The following is a 13934-nucleotide window of genomic DNA, read 5'->3' on the forward strand; positions in this document are numbered from 1 at the left end:
AAAACCAACGATTTGAATAAGTCATAATTCATCACACGGGTCAAGTCATGCCCAAGAACTGGCGAGCAAAGTGCAAAAGCTCAAAACGACCGATCGGGTCGTTACATCCTCCCTCACTTAACATATGTTCGTCCTCGAACGTGCCCATAGTTGTTGCAAAAGCCAACCAACCGCTGAATAACCTTACCATGCATATACCCAGGGGTGATCTCACCTCACCCTATCTCATATAGGTCCGATAACACAATGCAGCTGAAATTTCACAATCCAACCTAGCCCATAAACCTTAGAACCACATTTCCACTCCTGAAATCATCCACAAGATCAAAATATCACATCTATACTCTGAGTAAGCCAATAACCCGTACCTGCAACCTTAGGTGCAATTACCTGATATACCGTATAACTCAAACACTTGTAGCGACAACTTCTAATCATAGCAGCTGCACATAACAACAGAAAACCGGTAGAAAAACCTCTTATCAACTAAAGTATCATTCCGACACTTTCATATACTGCCTATGATAAATAAAACACGCAGTAAGCCATAACCATTTCTCAGATCAACCATTCAGGAAGCCACTACTCATTTGGCAAAGACTATAGCAAAATTCTGAGCCAAATCTCAATAATATCCTTCTAACGTGCTGAAATTAAATCCGTTTGTATTCATTAAAGACCCCAACGATCTCATCTAATCCAACACAATTTCTTTGGTGACATGACACATCAATACAGGCTAAAGCCACAACTTGTGCAATCCGCGCACCTATAAGCAACAATCCGAACATACTCAAATCATGAAATGACTCAAATGAAAGAGCTGTACCGCAAGCTCACCAGAACCACCACACGCAATGCTAAGAACCTATCACACATCATAGAAACAGAACACACGAATCTAACCCGCAGGATCCTACCTCCACATGGCTTCGCTCCAATGTGCGACCTCATCCAAACACTAGCCCACATGAACACCTCAAGTCACTATGCTCAAAATCGACAACCATGCGCAATGTGATGTCTAAAACCAAAGCAATAATCATAAACACCGTGAAGCAATTGATATAACATTACACATACCCGAAGGGACACAACTGATACGCCACCCGCCGAGCAATACCCAATACTCTTCTCGCTCGAATTGCACTACGAAACCCAATAGAACCGCACCACAGGTGCCTATAACCAACAAATTCCAATGCCTCGCAACACGTAAAGGTAACTTATAGATCCCCTCAGAGCACTAATAGCTCAATAACAATTGAATCAACACATCCCTTTCCCATGGCAACTCGAAGTCAACCAAGCCGTCTCGATACAGAACATACATCTATATAGGTCTACCAATGAACCCTCATCAAAGAGTTCCTGAAGCTGATCCTTCAACTCCTTTAACTCTGCCGGTGCCATACGATACGGTGCCCGACGTCAAATCAATACCGAAATCAACAACCTTGCCCAACGACATGCCCGTCCACATGAACACGTCCGAAAAGTCCCTCACCACCGGAGCTGAATCAATGGTAGGAGTTTCTACACTGACATCCATCACGAAAGCCCGAATAAGAAAGAAAATCCTTCCCAGCCATCCGCTGGTTCTTCAAAAATGATACCACCCTACTAGGAACATAATCTGTTGAACCTCGCCACTCAACTTGTGGCATTCTTGGCATAGCCAACATCACCGCCTTAGCGCAATAGTCCAGAATGACACGACACGAAGACAACCAGTCTATATCCAAAATTATATCCAACTCTAACCTACTAAGTGGCAAAAGATCCACTCGGGTCTCCAAACCCTGATAGTCACTACACAACGCCTATATACATGACCTGTAACCACAACATAGCCTGAATATGAGAACTCCCAGTCTCCAACTCTATATAGCACTTGAATCACCATACCTGATCCCTATTCCGCCGTCCGAATACATACCACATCTCCAACACTTAATCATTCCATGGGAGATACTCTAAAATTCTTCTGTGCCACCAAGCAAACTCGAATATCAGCAGTCGATCTAACAAGAGAGTGCCGCAATACTACCAAAGTACCATCAACTTAATCACATTGCCTTTTTCTGAAATATATACCCTCATCAAATCACCCCAATTTACAATACCATTTCCTTAATCATCTGAAGATCATTTTCCCAGTCATCTAAAGCTTATTTCTCTAATCATCTGAAGCTGCCCGCTGCCTAAGAGTTTTGTGAATTTCCTTTCAAAACTGATCCGTAACCTTACACATGCAATCTCAATCTTCCACAACGTACCGCATATACCATACTATCCTAGAATAACATGAGAACTCCATATCCCTTCCGAGCCTCAAGCAACTATGTACTCAACCAACCAAGAACTTTCCATTGAGCCCATCAGGAAGAAAATCACTATACATCCCACGCTCCTCATGCCAGTAGAAAATATACACCTCCAAATCGCGGTAGAAACCATCAAGAACTCTTCGACTCCCTTTTCCTCAAAACCAAACCTGACATGACTGAATCCTTCTAACTCAACCAAGCTACGCAGGCCACTAAAACTCAAGAGCATTACCGCGAAATACCTGTAAGGACTCCTTTACCTCGTAAGCATCCAAAGAACTAATCATACCCTTACCATACCGATCCGACCTACTACCAAGCTATCCTATCTATCCAATCCGACCTACTACCAAAATTTGATCACGCCCAACTATGCCTTTTAAAAAGGACAAAGCGATCGTTGCAATTATATTCTGATTAACAAGTCTGGAGTTGAATCCCACAGGGAATTAACCTATCAAACACAACTATTGGACTCACACAAATTTACGTATTCAATCTTCAGAAATATTTAAGTAATAAATTGGATGTTTACTAACTAAATATTACGTAATAAAAATGCAGTTAATAATAACTACAAACGGGTTGTAGACAAGAATTGGAATGATCTAAGGTTCTGAGTTCCCCTATTGTCGGAATCCTTTCCGCTACGTTTCCTATAAATTTGCCTAAGTCTTCTCTATCTATCATGAGTACTCTGACTGTCGTAACTCTCTCCTGAGTAATTACAACAATATACTAGACATATTCTCCTGAAATACACTAGCTAGCCTTAAGTACAACTCACTTAGATCGCACCAAGATTCCTAATCCCACCTTTAAACCCTTCGTATTGTTCCCTCATATACGTTATGAGTGATGTTGTTCAACAACTACCTAAATATGTACTCTTTCTCAAGTAATACATACTAAATAGGAACAGTTAATTGAAGGCCCTTCAGTCAATAACAATAAGCATATAGTTGAATAAATAAAGAGAATATTATAGCAAATCTATATTAACGTAACAAGAAAATCATTCTCCAATAAGTTCCATCAAAACCCTAGATTAGGAGTTTAGCTACTCATACTCATAGTAACAATATCAAAAGTAATTTGCATAATTAAATTACAAAGTAAATATAAAGGGATGTAGAAATAGATGATTCTAACTCCCAAGTAGTGTTCCACGAGCTATCCTTGCCTCCGATTGCAAAAATCCTTCAAAGTGGAATTTTTGGGTCTATTTATATGTTTAGGATAAAACCTAAATGTGTAGGTCAAATCGTAGTCAAGCCGGGAAATGAATTAAGTCTTCGAAACTCGAACTGGAACTGGCCTCAAGCCTAGCATCACCAGCCTAATGCCAGCTTCAACCTGGCCTTATCCTTGCAGTGCCAGCCTAACGCTAGCCTCATCCTGGATTTTACCTCACAGCGTCAGCCTAATGCCCGCTTCAACCTGGCCTTTGCCTGGCCTCGCCAAGTCTCTCATTTTCACTGTTCTCGGGTACACTTTCATCGTTTAAGTATCCCTTTTGCTCTACTTTCATCTTCAATTCACCTATACATAAAATAGACTCCATTACATGCAAATAAAGTGTAATTTATCTTTAATGCGTGTAAAATGCAAGGTACATAATGCGTTAAACCATGAATTATAGCTACAAATTAGTCTTAAAAGCTATTTTAAGTTAAGGATACCTCCTATGGCAAAGATATACACCCTATTTATTATAAATCAAATCAATTTAAAATATTATTTTCTATAGTTACCTTTTATACTTTAGAGCAAAATAAGTACTTATGGTATATATTACCATTGAGGCATAAAATACGCTATTTATGTTTTTCCTCTTTCTTAGACAGCTGGACATACCTATTTTTAAGATGATTGCTATTACTATATTTATGAATACATGGCACAAATACATGTGAATACATGTGCATACAACTGGACTGCCCTGATTTTAGGCATTTTTTGCTGTTGTGTTCATGAATACATGGCACGAATACCTGTGAATACATGCACGTAAAGCTGGACTGCCCTAATTTTAGGCATTTTTTACTGCTGTATATATAAATACAACATCACGAATACATGTGAGTACATGCGCGTACAACTAGACTGCCCTGATTTTAGGTGCTTTCTGCTGCTGTATTCATGAATACATGGCGTAAATACATGTGAATACATGCGCGTACAACTGGACTGTCCTGATTTTTAGGTACTTTTTACTATTGTATTCATGAATACAACAACACGAACACAACGAATACACTAGCATAATAACTGAATAGTAGATGTAAGAAGTAATTATGTATATGATAGTTATAGGAAGTTAATATCCACTAAGCAATAATGGTTTCTAAAAATTCCTCTTTTTTAAAAATAATTCAAAGGGCTCTAAGTTAAGTTTGTTCTTACATTGGGTCGGGGAGGAGTTAAGCCCATCATACCAAACAATGAGTAGTCCAAAGCTACATTACAATATTACAACTTTTAACATTTCTTTCAAAAATAGTTCCTAGGGTGTCTGCTCATACTACTTCATTGACAAGCACAAGAGGAACTACCAAAAAGTTGATTCTTGCTTCCCTGCCTTTGTTGCCAACTAGTCCGCCATCCTATTTGCCTCTCTGAATGTGTGATCTACCGGTGGATGGCCCAGCGCTGCTAGGAGAAACCTGCATTCATATATCAGGGGATCATATATTAGATGTCCATTATTTATGAATTATATTATCTCTGTTGAATTCACAATGTCCTCTAAGGGCACTAGATTGCTTGATATTGCTATTTTTAGGTCATGCAAGAAAGCTCTTAGCTCATAATGGAGGGTATTTGTGCACTTGATTTTTTTCCATGTACTCTGTTAGCCAATCCCCATTGTTGTTGCTAATTACCCCTCCTATTCCACCAGTGTTATTATTTTGATTGTAAGCACCATCAGTGGTTAGCTTGTAACAACCCCTCCCTCGGTGTTGCCATTTAATAGATACAACAATACTGTGTTTGGGCTCTTTTCCTCCTATTGCTATGTGCATGAATTCTACAACCTTGTTAATGGGCACTCTAAAGGGGACATGATCCTTCCTATGGTTAAAGTTGTTGATGTTCCTGTGAGCACCTAATTTTTGACCATATTTAAATTTTTACCATTTTAAGTATGTAACTAATTTTAAGTTTAATTTACATATTTTAGCTTTTGTTTTACCCTTTTATAGTTTTTTTTTTGAAGAAAATTAAAAACTACAAAAGAGTTACATTTTTTAGAGTATTAGTTTTATTTTTATTTACAAAGAATGAAGAGTTCAAAAAGTATAGTTTTGTCTAGTTTAGTACAATTTTTAAGTTAGAGGCTTTAAGAATTAAATATTACTTTGCTTTGTATTTACTTATTTTAGTAGGAGTAGATTGTTTTGCTTAATTATTATAAAAAAAATACTACAAAAATAAAGCCAATCACAATTGGCCACTTATCAAAAATTCTTCCTAACTAATTTCCACTTTTCTTGGTAGCTTCTTACCGGCACACACTTTGGATGGCCTCACAATTCACTCATTTTTGGCCACTCTCATGGGCTCCTCTTCCTCATTCTCTCTTACTGATATAAACACTCACCACACACAAAAGAAAGGAGAGAACAAATCTGAAAAAACATTGTTGTTGCTAATTACCCCTCCTATTCCACCAGTGTTATCATTTTGATTGTAAGCACCATCAGTGGTTAGCTTATAACAACCCCTCCCTCGGTGTTGTCATTTAATAGATACAACAATACTGTGTCTGGGCTCTTTTCCTCCTATTTCTATGTGCATGAATTCTACAACCTTGTTAATGGGCACTCTAAAGGGGACATGATCCTTCCTATGGTTAAAGTTGTTGATGTTTCTGTGAGCACCTAAGTTTTGGCCATATTTAAATTTTTAGTATGCAACTAATTCTAAGTTTAATTTACATATTTTAGCCTTTGTTTTACCCTTTTTGTAGGTTTTTTTTGAAGAAAATTGAAAACTACAAAAGGAGTTACATTTTTTAGAGTATTAGTTTTATTTTTATTTATAAAGAATGAAGAGTTGTAAAAGTATAGTTTTATCTAGTTTAATACAATTTTTAAGTTAGAGGCTTTAAGAATTAAATATTACTGTGCTTTGTATTTACTTATTTTAGTAGGAGTAGATTATTTTGCTTAATTATTATAAAAAAAATACTACAAAAAAAGCCAATCACAATTGGCCACTTATCAAAAATTCTTCCTAACTAATTTCCACTTTTTTGGTAGCTTTTCACCGGCACACACTTTGAATGGCCTCACAATTCACTCATTTTTGGCTACTCTCATGGGTTCCTCTTCCTCATTATCTCTTACTGATATAAACACTCACTATACACAAAAGAAAGGAGAGAACAAATCTGAAAAAGCACAGTCATAACTGAGGTTCGAAGCTTTCCGAGCAGTTGAGGTCTATTTGTAGTCTTGTTTAACTGCTTGTTCATTGTTCTTCAGTTGAGTTTGTGAGGTTGCCGAATCGAGTTTTTCCGGTCTTGGGTTCATCAAATTCCAAAGAATTATTGTTGTACAAGTTGCTTTGAAGGATCTATAATATGAAAGAGAATATTTTGCTACAATGAAAGGTTCATTTCTCTCATTTTATTCTTTGATTCATTATGTCAATCTCTTCCTAACATTTGATATGATAGAGATTTTAGTTTTCTTCTGTGGTATCTTACAAAAAATGAATGTGTCGTGATTATTCGAATGTGTCCATCGTATTTGTTAAATGCGTTGGATATTAAATTATCTATATTAAAACATAGCTTCATGTTAGTCTTTTCTAATTGTATGCTTATATAAATGTTATCATGATTTAGCATGTTATATTTAGATAGTATTTTAATGTATGTTGATAAATGAATTGATGAAACACTAGATTTTGGTTAAATTAAAGTAAATTTAGTTGGTTGGTTTGGACTTTCAGTTGGTTTTTGGATTTGGGCTAATAGGGTCATATGATATTGATTTACAGTGACTCCACTTGAATTGATTGGGCTTAAATAATTTTAAATTGCCAAGCCCACCACAAAATAGACCAGTAAATAGGCTAGCCATCTCTTTCTTAACTAGTTAATTTTGTTTCTTCTTCAAATAAACTCCATGACTCTTTAGAACTTCACATTAATCTCAAACTTTAGGAAAATAAATAATAGATGAACATCGTAGTTTACGTTAGGCGTGATTAGTAATAAATTATCATGACTATGGGTACAGTTTCCATAGCATAGTCATGATATGTAACTCCAAATTCAAGTGAACGCTTACCTAACTTGACCTTACAACTTCAAATAATAATAAAATACACATGCTGTAAATTGTGAGTGCATTTCATGCGGCGTGATTTGCAATATGTACAAAAACGACAAGTGCGCGACACCGTGACTTGTTTAAATAAATTTCATACTTGTTTAAAATAATTAAAAGCGGTATAAAGAGTAAAATGCACAATAGATCTAAAACTTATAATCAGATAATTAAGCCAAATATTAATTATTAAGTGACCATTCTAAAACTACGGAACTAGAGAGTACCTCACACCTTCTCCCGGATTAATAAAATTTCTTACCCCGATCTTCTGTATTCCCGGACTATAAATAGAGTCAACTTACTCGATTTGGGATTTTAAAATAAACTGGTGACTTGGGACACCATAATAATTATTCCAAGTGGTGACTCTAATTAAAATAAATAATCCCATTTCGAATAATGTCACTTTAATTGGAAAAACTCCCTACCCTTATTCTTCGAAAAAATAAGGTGTGACAGCTCTGACGACTCTACTGAGGAAAAAACCCAGAATCTCTGGTTCAGGGTTCAAAATTCGAGCTTAGATAACTGTTATACTTGGCTTTTGTAAATTGTCTGATATTACATGTTAGGGCCTAATGAGCTAATTACCGCTTTGATATTCTGTGAACTGTATATACAAACTGTTACGAAACCCTTCATCTCTATGAGTCTTCTAAATCTTCTGGGAAACGCACACTGGTATGACTTCTTTTCTGTTAGAGTGTCATATCCCTAATTTAGAACGAGGATCAGATCAGTTATAAACCCGAATAGCCTTTTAGTTTCGGTACGTTGCCCCCTCCCGCGGCTCGAGTTGTCCGCTCGGGTAAGCTAGGTCTAGAACAACACACCCCAGGATTCAAACCTAGAATAACATAGCCTCATGCAGGATCCCTAGTAGGAACGTTTATTTGCATCATGTGCATTTTATTCTGGGGACTCAATAAAGGGGCTGGGTCCGTCTAAGATAGGTACCCAAATTAAAAGACCACCTATATATGATGCGATCATAGCCATAAATAAACTGAGACAAAAAAACAAAAGGGCAAAACAAAGAGCGAGCAAAAAAAAGTATATATATATATATAGAGAGAGAGAGAGAGAGAGGGAGAGGAAGTTATATATATATATATATATATATATATAAAGAGAGAGAGAGAGAGGAAGTTAGATTGAAAAAATGAAAGAAAACGTGGAATAAAAAGAAAAGAGGTACAAAGTGAAAAAGGGTTAGTTAAAGCCGGGAAGAAACACACAACCGTTCAAACACATGATAGAAGCGTTTAACTATTTAGGTGTATTGTGTCACAAGCCAATTACATTACAGGCCGTGATGGCGCCCAACACCGTCGTTAGGCAAGCCAATACCGATCAACTAGTGTTTTTCCATTTAAATAAATTATTAAGTAGTAAAATTTTCTTATTTGTTAAAAAGATTAAGAAATTTACGGCTATAACATAAATAAGCGAAAACAATAAGTACTAATCAGAATCGTGTAAGCCAACCCAAAATCATAAGTGTACTGGTGAGTGTGCCAAGACCTGATTTCACAAGTGATTGGGCAATCTAGTAAAATATACAAAAAAATACTGCTAGCCTACTGTCTGAGAGGAAATAGATAGAAAAGTAAAACATAAGGAAGACTCCAGCTGCTGCAGAATGGCTCGGAAGGCAGCTCACTGTGAAGTCTCGAAGTGGGGATCAACTACGCGCTCCAGACGGGTAACTAGATGCACCTGCCTCAGATCCTGTAAATTAAGTATAGAAGTGTAGTATGAGTTCATAAACAACATGTACCTAGTAATTATCCGGTCTAACCTCGAAAAAGTAGTGATGAGAGGTCGACTTAGACACTTACTATGGGCTAACAATAATATAATTAAAGAGTTATGCTAAGCATGAATATCATGAACAATACTGAAAGCTCAATAACTGAAAGTGATAAGTTCTTTTTTCATAATTATGATTTCAAATTCAGTCATATCATTTAACAGTTTACATTTCAAGGCATTTAAGCAGTATAAATCATGGAAAGTTCCAAATAATTATCATGCGCAAATTATGCTGAGGTCGTACGACCCGTTCCAACAATATATATAAACTGTGTACTGCCGGAAGGTCAAACAGCGCGAATCATAGATGCATCTATTTACTACCGAGGTGCTCAGCCCGATCCACAAATAACAATTATTTTTAAGAAAAACACAAATGTCTCATTTATAGTCAAGTATCCCATTCAAATCTTCAAGTAAGTGAAATTAACCTTATACAACTCTTTTTATCAATTTCTAACATGACTTAGGTGATTATATTAGCAAGTAAGGACGCAAACATTTCAAATATAGCATGATACGGGTCCTAAACTATTCGAACAATAGTATAATAGTGGATACATACAGACTCTCGTCACCTCGTACGTACGTAGCCCTCACCATTAGGTACAAACATTTATTTAATTCACTTATGAGGTCAATTCCCTCTTAAAAGATTAGAAAGGAGATTTACCTCGTCTCAAAGCCTACTTCCCAATTCAATAATGCGCTCAGACCTCCCAATTCGATGCCAAAAGACTCGAAACTAGTCAAACATCACATAAGCAAATCAATTTATGCTCAAAAGTTTATATCTCCACTATTAAAGTGATTACCCACTCCAAATTGCAAGATTCCTAAAATTCACTCCCGGGACCACGTGTCCGGATTCCAAAATTTTTCGAAGAAAGTTGTTGCCCATAGCCTTAGGAACATAAATATATAATTTTTCCTAAGTTCCATAACCAATTTTGTGGTCAAATCTCATTTTTATCAAAAACCTAGGTTTTCATTAAATCCTTGATTTTCACTAATTTTTACATGTTAATCTACCCATAATCTATATATTTAACTCATGTTGTGTAGAAATTACTTACCTCAAAGTGCTATGTCATGATCCAATTTCATTATAGGTCGTGATGGCGCCCAACACCATTGTCAGGCAAGCCAACGCGGAAATAATAACAAATTCTAGGTTTACTTTACTAAAATAGTTGCAGCAATTTCTTAATTAAAACAAGTGATAAATAGTAACGTACAAAAATAATTATACAACCCCAAAAGAATAGTCTACCAATGTGTGTGCCAAGACCTGGTGTCACAATTATGTGGGAATCTAGTAGAATATACAAAAGAATAAATCTATCCTAATGTCTGAAATAAAATAGACAACCAAAAGTATAGAGAAACTCCATCATGCTGCTGAACCGCATAGGAAGGGAGCAACTTACTGTGGAAGTCTCGGACTACGATCAAGAACACGCACCAGACTGGTAGCCAGATGTACCTGCCTCAGATCCTGTACAACTAAGTATAGAAGCGTAGTATGAGTACATAAACAATATGTACTATCACGACCCCAAATTGGACCTAATCGTGATGGCGCCTCTCGTGAAAACAAGGCCAGCCGACACAATCCCCAAACCCATTTCAATAATTTCAATAGATCAATCTAAGCCTTTCTAATTAAGCAGATATTGCATAATGTAACTCTCAATAAACAGTGCGGAAATAGATACAACCCGACATCGGGGTGCCACAAGTCACAAACATCTATTAAGGTCTAAAACACAAATGAAATTCTGCAAATACTAAATACAGTCTAATGATATCAAGAGAGAGTAAAGCAGTGCTGCGGACGTCGGGCAGTTACCTCGCTAAACTCCAATGACTCTGCATTTGCTCAACCAATACCCGATACCGGGTGCAGAAATACCTGAATCTGCACATAAGGTGCAAGGAGTAAAGTGAGTACTCCAACTCAGTGAGTAATAATCATAAATAAAGACTGAGCGGTAAGAAATCACGAAAAGTGTATCAACATGTTGTATAGAAGTAGTACAAAATCAGTAAGAAAACAATGAAGCTGTGAAATCTCTTAAAGCATCTTAGCTTAGTTTAAACTTATTTAAAAATGACTTATTAACAGTTAAACAATTGAATGCAAAATAACAAGAACAGATAAGCACAGAAGAACCTCCCCTCGGGCAACAAATACACAATTAAACAAGTAAATGACAGGCAATTAAGGAAAATAAACATATAAGGTTCGCCCCTCGGGCACAATATTAACAAATCCGTCCCTCAGACAACATCTCAGAACAATACCAGCCCCTCGGGCTTAATCTCACATCACAATGGGTACCCGGGCTTACTGGGGGTGTGCAGACTCTTGAAGGGGACCCTTATAGCCCAAACGCAATATCAAGCCATCTCGTGGCATCATCTCTAGGCTCTCGGCCTCATATCAACAGGCCACCTCGTGGCGTACATATCTAAGGCCCTCAGCCTTATAATCAAAATCAGTGTATCACCGCTGCGACGTGCAGCCCGACCCAAAAGTATCCTCACAACACAGGCCCTCGGCCTTACTCAGTCAAAAATTACATAAGCCACTCGGACAATAGTAAAACATGATGCTCAACACAAAATATTATTTAAAATATCATTTCAAGTGTTAAAGCAGAGTAAGCATGGCTGAGTTTTGAAATAGTAGAATATAGCAAGACTGAGTACAAGTTTAAAGTCAAAACAGTGAGGAAATATCAATAAAAATCTCCGAAGGGTTCAAATAGTTGGCACGAGGCCCAAATATAGAGTTCAGCCCAAAACATGATGATAGCAAGTAGTTTTCAATCAAGTACGCAGTAAAAAAGTCATTTGGGATGGACTAAGTCACAATCTCCAACAGTGCACGACCCCACGCTCGTCATCTAGCGTGTGCATCACCTCAATATAGCACAACGATATGCAATCCGAGGTTTCATACCCTCAGGACAACATTTACAATCATTACTCACCTCGATCCGGTCTAAACTCTAGCCCGCGATGCCTTTTCCCACACGAATCGACCTTCGGATGATCCAAATCTAGCCACAATCAGTACATAACCATTAAAATATGCTAAGGGAACAAAGCCCACTCGAAAATATCCAATTTACATAAAAAATCCCGAAATTGCTCAAACCCGGCCCCCGGGCCCACGTCCCGGAGTCTGACAAAATTGACATCCATAGAATCCTCATCCTCCCACGAGTCTATACATATCAAGAACATCAAAATCGGACCTCAAATGGCCCCTCAAATCCCCACTCAAAGTTCTATTAATCTCTAGCCCTAATTACCCATTTTTGCTACTGATTTTTCATGGATTTCAAGCTTACAAATGTTAAAATTCATCATAGAAACAAGTTTAGGGTCGAAAAATCTTACATCCACGAAATCCTCTTGAATTTCCTCTTCAATTAGCTCTCCCAAGTTTTCTCCCGAATGAAATATGGTGAAAACCCTCTCAAAAACCCTCTCAAAACCCTCTCATCCGAAATCACCCCGAGGCCCCCGGGACCTCAACCAACAACACAAACATATCCCATAACCATATTCAAACTTGTACCAACCTTCAAAACACCTCGAACAACATCGAATCAACCAAAACACATCAGACTCAAACCTAAGTTTCCAAAATCTTCCGAACTCCGCTTTTGATCAAAAATCCAACCTAACCACGCCTGAATGACCTGAAATTTTGTACACACATTTCAAATGACACAACGGAACTACTGCAACTTCCGGAATTCCATTCTGACCTCTATATCAAAATCTCACCTATTAACCGAAAAACGCCAAAATCTCAATTTTGCCAATTAAAGCCTAAACCTTCCATGGACTTCCAAAATGTATTCTGGTCATGCTTCTAAGTCCTAAATCTCCTAATGGAGCTAACCAAATCATAAAAATTCCAATCCGGGATCATATACAAATAAGTCAAAATCTTGGTCAAACCTTTCAAATTTCAAGCTTCTAATTGAGAACTGTTCTTCCAAATTCATTCCGATTACCTTGAAAACCAAAACCAACGATTTGAATAAGTTATAATTCATCACACGGGGCAAGTCATGCCCAAGAACTGGCGAGCAAAGTGCAAAAGCTCAAAATGACCGATCGGGTCGTTACATCCTCCCTCACTTAAACATACGTTCGTCCTTGAACGTGCCCAGAGTTGTTCCAAAAGCCAACCAACCGCTGAATAACCTTACCATGCATATACCCGGGGGTGATCTCACCTCACCCTATCTCATATAGGTCCGATAACACAATGCAGCTAAAATTACACAATCCAACCTAGCCCATAAACCTTAGAACCGCATTTCCACTCTTGAAATCATCCACAAGATCAAAATATCACATTTATACTCTGAGTAAGCCAATAACCCGTACCTGCAACCTTAGGTGCAATTACCTGATA

The 13934-nt window shown here is 37.4% G+C and overlaps 1 long non-coding RNA gene across 1 annotated transcript in view; it reads left to right on the forward strand.

Annotated features, from left to right (window-relative positions):
* The window catches only part of LOC107807357 (uncharacterized), a 34327-nt gene extending 27201 nt beyond the window's left edge, over positions 1-7126 (forward strand). The window contains exon 3 of the long non-coding RNA XR_012693885.1: positions 6596-7126. This is a non-coding gene — a long non-coding RNA (uncharacterized LOC107807357). The remainder of the gene's footprint in view (positions 1-6595) is intronic.
* The last annotated feature ends 6808 nt before the right edge of the window (positions 7127-13934 follow it).

This window comes from Nicotiana tabacum, chromosome 8 (assembly GCF_000715075.1).
Source record: "Nicotiana tabacum cultivar K326 chromosome 8, ASM71507v2, whole genome shotgun sequence".
In the NCBI taxonomy this organism is placed as follows: Eukaryota; Viridiplantae; Streptophyta; class Magnoliopsida; order Solanales; family Solanaceae; genus Nicotiana; species Nicotiana tabacum.